Source organism: Pholcus phalangioides, unplaced genomic scaffold (assembly GCF_987345545.1).
Source record: "Pholcus phalangioides strain wild (caught in Gottingen) unplaced genomic scaffold, Ppha-v1.0 ptg000004l_1, whole genome shotgun sequence".
Classification (NCBI taxonomy): Eukaryota; Metazoa; Arthropoda; class Arachnida; order Araneae; family Pholcidae; genus Pholcus; species Pholcus phalangioides.
The window spans coordinates 5,638,032-5,646,535 of NW_028301597.1; the positions used below are offsets into that span (position 1 = coordinate 5,638,032).

The 8,504-nt window shown below is 35.1% G+C and overlaps 1 long non-coding RNA gene across 1 annotated transcript; it reads left to right on the forward strand.

The window, feature by feature from the left end:
• Positions 1-3,545: 3,545 nt before the first annotated feature.
• On the forward strand, positions 3,546-4,746 carry LOC149086489 (uncharacterized). The gene is made up of 2 exons (XR_016192557.1): positions 3,546-3,796; positions 4,292-4,746. It is a non-coding gene; the product is annotated as an uncharacterized LOC149086489 (long non-coding RNA).
• The last annotated feature ends 3,758 nt before the right edge of the window (positions 4,747-8,504 follow it).

Here is an 8,504-nt window from a genome sequence, read left to right on the forward strand (position 1 = left end):
CCTCGTGCGTGTATGTGCTGTATCTTTTGACATATTTAGCCTCCACAGATTATTTTTTACCTCATTAACTTTCCACAAAGGCATGTTTTGTGCTGACATCATTCTCTAGACCAGTCTGTCCGAATACACATAAACCTTTATTTTGGCAAGAACTTGATATATATCAGTTGATTTGATCAGTGAATAGAAATATGTTCAACAGTCTTACCTTCCAATTTGCGCTCGAAGATTCCAAAAATCGTTCCCTCTCGAATTGCGATGACATTTTTATTCACTATCAAAAACTTGATCAATTATTCAATTTTACTAATTCACTATCAAAAACCACGTCATTTCTGCGGCCATAACCCATTTTTTTAAAATTTGTATAAAGTACTTAACTTTTGAGACAGTGATTTCCCACCTAAAGAAAATAAAAGTATGTATTATTTTAACTAACCATCTTTCAGTGTTGTATTCAATAAAATATTAATTATTTTAATGAATTTTAGATTGCACTTCAATTATATACCTCTGAATATTATTTTGAATTTGTGTTTTTGATTTTATTGGCATTTTCGTTAGGGATAGGTTGAATAGTGGCCGAATATCACTTTTTCTTAAAATTCATCACTATCATGAATAAAATTGCTTTTAATTGAAAATAAAATTATTGGAAATTTTAAATGATTGATATTAAAATTCAATTTTGCAATTTATTTAACTATTAAAAGACTAGTAATATTGAAAGATTTTTATTGCCATGATACTGGCAATCAAATTTAACGATGATATATTTAACATTATTTACAGAACCAATTTTTTTTAAACACTTGTTACAATTGTGCATCTAATCAAGAAAATGTCAACCATTATTTACTCCTAACTAGTAATAATGCATCATAAAATTTACGACTTATTTTTCCACTCTAGATGTTCTTTGCCTCTTTCATTAGCTTAATACGTTTCTTGTCTAGGTTCATCATCCCGTTAATGAACTTGTGTTATCCATGCTCACTTCCACATTATTGCAGTAGAATTCTACTTTCAGTTTCATGTTTTACTCATCCTAGAGAAATTCACCCTGACATAACCTCTTGCACAGAAAGGGATACACAAACACACACAATAAAATATAATCAGTAAATTTTTAATTTATGTAAAAATTCTAATTAATATAATTTTTTAAAAATTGGTTTGATGTACTTAGATTTACACAGATATTCGGCCGAATACCGGCCGAACGGGCCAAATACCGAATAGCACTCGAATATTCGTCCCATCTCTAATTTTCATCTTATGTTTATCTCTTCAGTCGGACTATACTATCTTTATTTCAAAATATGGAAGACAGATGATGGATGGCAGCATTAGCAGAACATCAAAAAAGCACAGTTCTGACAACGTGCCACACATACACTGGTTAGCTCTCAAGTAGCGCAGATGGTGAGATGCGTGTCTTTTACCACGAAGGAATGACCCTTCCGAAGATGATCCACTTCCTGACACGGAATACAGGGAGAGACATAAAAGTTAGACAAAGTTAAGAAGACCCATTCTTCAAGACCTACCGGAACTCTCATTTACCCAAGATGTTAAATGACAATCAACGAACATAAGCAATATTATGCATACTGTCAATCTTTTATGAGCGTTACAGTTATATGCCTTCCATGTCTCGTCATACTGGTGTATTCCATTGTCCATTGTTAAACATATGCCGCATTTTAACGTGTATAAGGAACCCTTTTTTGCTAAAAATTGGATTTTAAAAATAGGAGGGAGTTTCTTATACATGGATAGTATTATATCTTTTCGACTTTGTTTACAAATTTTACGCTTAAAAAATCAGGGGGTTCCTTATACGCGTTAAAATACGATAATTTACCAGAAATATATATTCATACAAATAAACTCCCCGCCACTGATCTTTGTGCCGCCACTAGCATAAACACTTCTGCTGCCATTTTAACCACCGTATTTTCTTTTTTTCGTTGTATTCATATCGTGGTCGAACTATTTTCATTTCCAGTCCCGTCCTTTAACCGAGGCAACAGCTAAATATGACAGAGAAACAAAGAAAAGAAACTTAACGTCTGTGCCTGTAGTGTTACTACTTACTACTGCAGTGTTTATCATCAGCATGTATTTATCGAAAACGATTTGATACATTCACGAATATATCAAATAATATGTGATGGGAATTTTTTTCCCTTCAAGATGGATAAATATGTAACTAAATAAATATGTAAGCACACTCTGAAATACACAACAGACTAATACATTACAGAAATTTGTGACGTCTCTTTGTAGGTTTTATTCATTCTTTTGGGAAATAGGAAAAGATGAAATTTTTCCAGTTGTAACCTTTGCATTTTTCGCGTTAGAACATTTCAAAATAAGTTCTTCCCAGTTTTCAGAATAGCATCAGTTACAACGGGACTTCTGGGAGGTACAAACTCCGGTATATTGTATGGGGAAACTCATATAAAAATCTAACACCATATCGAATGTCTTCCATGCTGTACTCATGTGTAACAGAAATTTTCGATTTCGAAACCAAACATTCGTGAAAAGTGAAAAACCTAGTACGTACTCCGAGTACTGTGGAAGTTTTTAACTAATACGCGATTTCTCAGCAAGAAAAGAAGCAAAACAAGAAAATTGATGCGGGTTTATTTTATTTATTTATTCATTCATTTGAATAAGCATTGGTAAACATGTTTGTGTGTGATTTGGAGGAGTGCACTCAGACTGAAAACTAGAGATGAATCGGAAATCGCACATCTGAAAAAAACAACAAAAGAACTTGATGTAAATATGTAAATACAGTATATAGTAACATCTCTCACTGTACTGCATGCGCCGCGTTAACCTAATATCGTATTTGACAATAATTTAATTTCAGGGGGGGGGGGGACTTGGCAGGCAGTCGATATATCCCGTCATCACACTCTAATATATCAATATATATATTGAAAAGTTGAGAGAATATAACATTTTCAGAATTTTTTTACTATAATATATGTGGGCTCTTCACAGAGAAAAACACAGTCTCCATTTTTGAAACATTTATTACGCGCACAAAACATACAAAACGATCCCACACATACATACAAAAAAAAAAAAAACGCGGCCTTTCTCGCCGACTTCTCCCGGCAAACTCACTGTTGCCACCACTAATCTTTACAATATTACTCATTCCACTTGCGTGCCGCATCGCCATCTACCCACAACAAAAAGAACTGAAAATAAAAATTCTACAGCTCGGCCATCCTGTGGCTCACTGACCTCAGTGGCATTTTACAGGAACAACAATATTCGTATAAGCATGAAAAATTCAAAACACAAAATTTGTATAAGCATGAAAATTCAGAACATTATATTCATATACATTTCTAATAACGTTTCATGAGATGCGGTAGTAGTGGTAATAGGACCTGAATGATCTCCGACTTTCTTGACCTCATATCTGTCCTTAGCATTCACTTTAGTCACTTCATATGGACCAAAAAATTTGGGTCTCAACTCAAAGCCTCCTAGAAGTACAAGCCGTAATGTATCACTCCGCCGAGGTTGTGACGTCACAATCCGGGTCCTTAGCGTGGCTATTTTGGATGTTTTTAACGAAGCATGCCATGTGCATTTATCGTCATATTTTATTTGAATTATTCAAGTTTTTAATATTTATTTTACTATTTACTTAGTGTTACTGCTTTTTTATTTGTTGTAACACATTAGCGGGAGAAATTTCGTTTTAATAGTTGTAAAAAGGAGCCGAGAACTTCGATAATCATCTGAACGGGCAAAAAAAAAGGTATGTAGCTATTTGTACACACACAATTCAGTCAATACATTTGAAATATTTATTTTTTCTGACTTTATTTTGCGTAATTAATTTGAAAGTAGATATGTTCGCTGCTGTTTCGTGTCGGCATTTTATTTCCTCCTGCATTGAGAGCAGTTTTTATCCACTTGTTTAATCATTGGAGCACATTTTTCAGATCTAATATATATAACCTTTTTTTTTTAATATCGAGTAAATCACATTTCTCAGGTCTGTAATTAAAAATACAAATATTAATGTGCTGAGTGATGTGAAATTTAATGAAGGGATAGGCTACTTTTTAAATAAATAATAAAATAGTTTGCAAATTCAACTTGCATTTTAAACCATTAAATTTAAATGTGAATCATCTCCCTGTGTAAGCATTCTTGCACTATTCAGAATATTTTATAATTCAATAATTTTGTTGCCTATATGCTGTATATTATAAATACTACACCTATAACATTTTACATTTTCTTGTAGGTGTCTCGGTGCTCCTGTGTTTGCAGCGGTAGGTCAAACTGCAAGGGGAAGCGAAAGACCGAATGGAACCCTTGTCGTACTGAGAAAGGCAAGGCAAAGTTACCAATTAAACGAAAGTCGCCAGAGGAAAGAAATAGTGAAATCAGTCTTGTGTGTCACTGTCTCACTCAATAATCATCTTGTAACTGAGTCTTATGAATGGTTCCTAGGAAAAAACTCAGTGTTCTTCATGGTAAAATGAGTGAATTTATCATTTGTGTGCATGAATAGTTGGAACTGAGTTTTATCAAAGCTGCTCGCTAATCTCCGGAAATGATATTATGGACATCAGTATTTTGTTTCACCAATTCAGCTTCATATCGCTTTGTGAGGAATTCAAATAAACTGATACTACCCCATGCATATTACTTCAAGTATTGCTGCAAAAAGTAGGTGTCCTAGCGTAGCGTACAGAATTCAAACGTGAAACATCTAACAGGAAAAGTGTTGAAGTTGTGAACTTCTTGAAATTGAGAAGTTAGTTGGTTTGATAATGGCCAAAATTTATGTAATCATTATTTAAGCTTGGAACATTTTATAAGGAAGCTTCAATTAAAAGTTTGACATTAATACATTCAAATGTAAAATATTCAAGGTAAGTCTCTATCACGACTATCAAAATAATATCGAACGTATTCCTGAATAATTACATAAAAACTAAAAATGATAACTTTAACGCCAAATATTCAATTAAGGAATCTCGTACCTTTCAACATGGCGAAAACTGTGCTCTAATAGAAATATTATTTAAAATACTATTTAACCATCGATTTATTCCAAACGTTTTACACATGTTCTTGATTGTATGTGCTATCCTATGCTGGTATAAAATTTTACATATCTTAGATACTTCATTTTTTGTAAATTTTCAAAAAAAAAATTGCATTAAAGCAGCTTGCATGCATGATAAATTACCATGACATCAATGTAATTGAACAGAAATTGATATACCATAGGGTGTTCCAAGAAAACTGTTCAGTTCATGAAATGAAGCAAAAGGTTGGGATTTCATTGATTCAATGTTATTTAAAATTAAATTTTAAATTCCAAAAATTTTTACAGTTAAAATTTAATTTTAAATAAGATTGCATCAATGAAATCTCAACCTCTTGCTTCATTTCATGAATTGAACAGCTTCCTTTATTTATATTCAATTACATTGATGTCGTGGTATTTTATCATGCACGCAAGCTGTTTTAATGCATTTTTTTTTCTGAAAATTCACAAAACATTAAGTATCTAAGATATGTAAAACTTTATACCAGCATAGAACATACAATCAATAACATATGTAAGAAAATTAAAATAAATCGATGGTTAAATAGTATTTTTAATGATAATTTCTATTAGAGTATAGTTTTTCGCCATGTTAAAAGAACTCTTCATTTAAAAGAAACTTGTTTTATAGAAGCAATCTTAATTACATTGAATAGTTTATTTTTTAAATTCGGAGCATTTTCAAAAAAGTAATAAAAGTGTGTGTGTGTGCATTTTGATTAGACGTATGAGGAAATGTTTGCATTTTTCAGGAGGTGTCTTTTTAATTTTGAAACTTAATATGAGATCAATTATTTTTTTAAATATTAACATTTTATTTTCAGAATTTTAATTGAAAATATTTATTTCTAAGTGTTCATAATTGGGTTGTGACGTCACGAAAACATGTCTCAGGCTTGTAGTATCTAGGAGGCTTTGCTCAACTTCAGTCCGGGGCCGAACTGAGTCCTTTGTACAGCCACCACGTCACCAGCTTGGTATTTGGGTGCCTTTTTTCTCTTTTTGTTGTAAGTACGCCTATTTTCAGACTGAATCTTGTGGACGTTCTTCTTCGCCTCTTCTCTAATGACATTTCTTTGATCGTGGAATTCATCTACAGCCTCTTCCACCAGGAAATCTCTTAGTACAATGTCTTCTTTATTTCTCATTTTCACACCAGTTAAAAGTTCAAATGGCGTGTATTTCGTACTTCGACTAGTGCTGTTCAAGACCCTCTGCAACTTATCAACGTGCTTGAACCACTTTGTTGCATCGTCGAGAGTCAACTTGGTTAGGACTGGTATTACAGTACGGTGGATTCTTTCGACCTTTCCGTTCCCACGAGGAACACCTGTGGCAGTCTGCAAATGCATGATGCCTTCTTCAGCACAATAGTCACTGAAAGCTTTCGAAGCGAATGCTGAGCCTCTGTCAGTTATAATCCGGTACGGACTCCCAAAAGTCTTCTGTTGGAACTTCAACTTCTCTAAGGCGTCCTCTGCTGACGTAGACTTAACCGGATACAACCAGGTGGATTTCGTAAACGCATCTACAACATTATATATTTAGTTAGTATATGCTGGTAATTCTTATTCGTTGAAGGTAAGGGACCTATGAAATCAACGTGATAAGTTCCTAGCGGTACATCTGCTTTTGGGATTGGGTTCAAAAACCCTTCCTTTTTCCCACATTTTTTGTTTGCCAATATGCATGGAACACAACTGAGAATAACTCTTTCTGTCAGCTTGCTCAAGTTAGGAATATGGAACTCTTGTTTGAGAACCTCTTCAGTCTTAGATGTGGAAAAGTGACCTTTTTCATGAGCTAATTTTATCAGCTCCATCTGCATGTCTTTCGGAACCACAATGAGTTCACGACCATTCATAAACTTGTAGAAAATGTCGTTCCTTACAAAGTATTCTTCAGATCCACTGTCAGTAAGCAGTGTTCTAAGGGCACAAATCTGTTCATCTTCTAATTGGGCATTCTTCAGTTTCGCCGTCAAGGTGTCATTCCCAACTATCATGACTGGGTGTCTACTTAAGGCGTCGACATGCTGCATCCTCTGACCGGGTCTATGAGTGATTTCATAGTCAAATTCTTCCAGAAGAAGAACCCATCTAGCGATTCTTGTAACAAGATCTTTCTTGTCCATGGTCTTCTGAAATGCTGAACAGTCCGTGACAATTTTGAATCTATTACCCAACAGATATACTCGGAACTTCTTCAAGGCTTCGATAATTGCTAGTACTTCTAATTCATAACTACTGTACTTTTCCTCAGCGGGACTTGTTTTTTCGACATGTAGTGAACTGGATGTAAGCTTCCGTCATCAGCTTCTTGTAGTAATACTGCACCGTAACCATGTTTGCTGGCATCTGTATGCAACTCTATTCTCCGCCCTTGTTGAAAAATACTTAGCACTGGACTTTCGGTTAGTAATGTTTTGAGCTTCTTGAATGCTTCTTCTTGTTCGGGACCAAAATCAAATGTATGGTCTTTTCTCAACAAATCACTTAGTGGTTTGGCGATTTTGGCGTATCCTGGGATAAACTTTCTGAAATATCCTGCCAGTCCTAAAAAACTTTGTGTTTGCTTCATGCTCGTAGGGACAGGAAACTTTTTCACTGCTAGTGTGTCTTTTCCGTAGACGGGCGTATCGACCCATTTTCTACGATATGGCCAAGGAACTCTACCTGTCGTTTCAAAAATTGGCATTTTTTTCAATTTGATCTCGAGGCCATATTTTGACGCCACTCTTAGAACAGTTTCTAACTTATCCAAGCCATCCCTTTCATCAGCCGAGGGTATGATCAAGTCGTCCATATAAATAATAACAACACCTTTGTTCATAAGATCCCTACTACTACTACTACTAAACCACACATGTACCTCGTCCATATTCCTTTGCGGAACCTCTAACGAATTGGTACATGCGGGAATGTGTATGTATGTGTAGTGAAACCTGACGTAAAGTTTGTTTCTGTGTAATGCTTGTTATGTGTAGTGCTGCCATCTGTCACCAGTTTTTCTAACTATGATTGAAGCGTAATGATTGAATAATTAATCGTTGTAGGCCTGTTGCTCTCTGTGGCGAGAGTTTTTAATGGGGAGATCGGCTCGCATTTGCGCCTCGAAGTTGGGAACCACAGGAAACCAACTTCAGCCGACCACCACCATGGCGACGGTGGGGTTCGAACCCGGATCCTCGCGATGCGAGTCCGTCATTATGACCACTCGACCACCACAGCGGCTCATGAGATCCCTGAAAATGCTGAAAACATATCGCTTGGCTGGTGCTTAACCCGAATGGGACCTTATTAAACTCAAACTGACCGTCGGGGATCACGAAGGAAGTGTACTTTCTGCAGTCTTCATCAACATTTACGTGGAAAAACCAGTTTTTAAGATCTAGTGT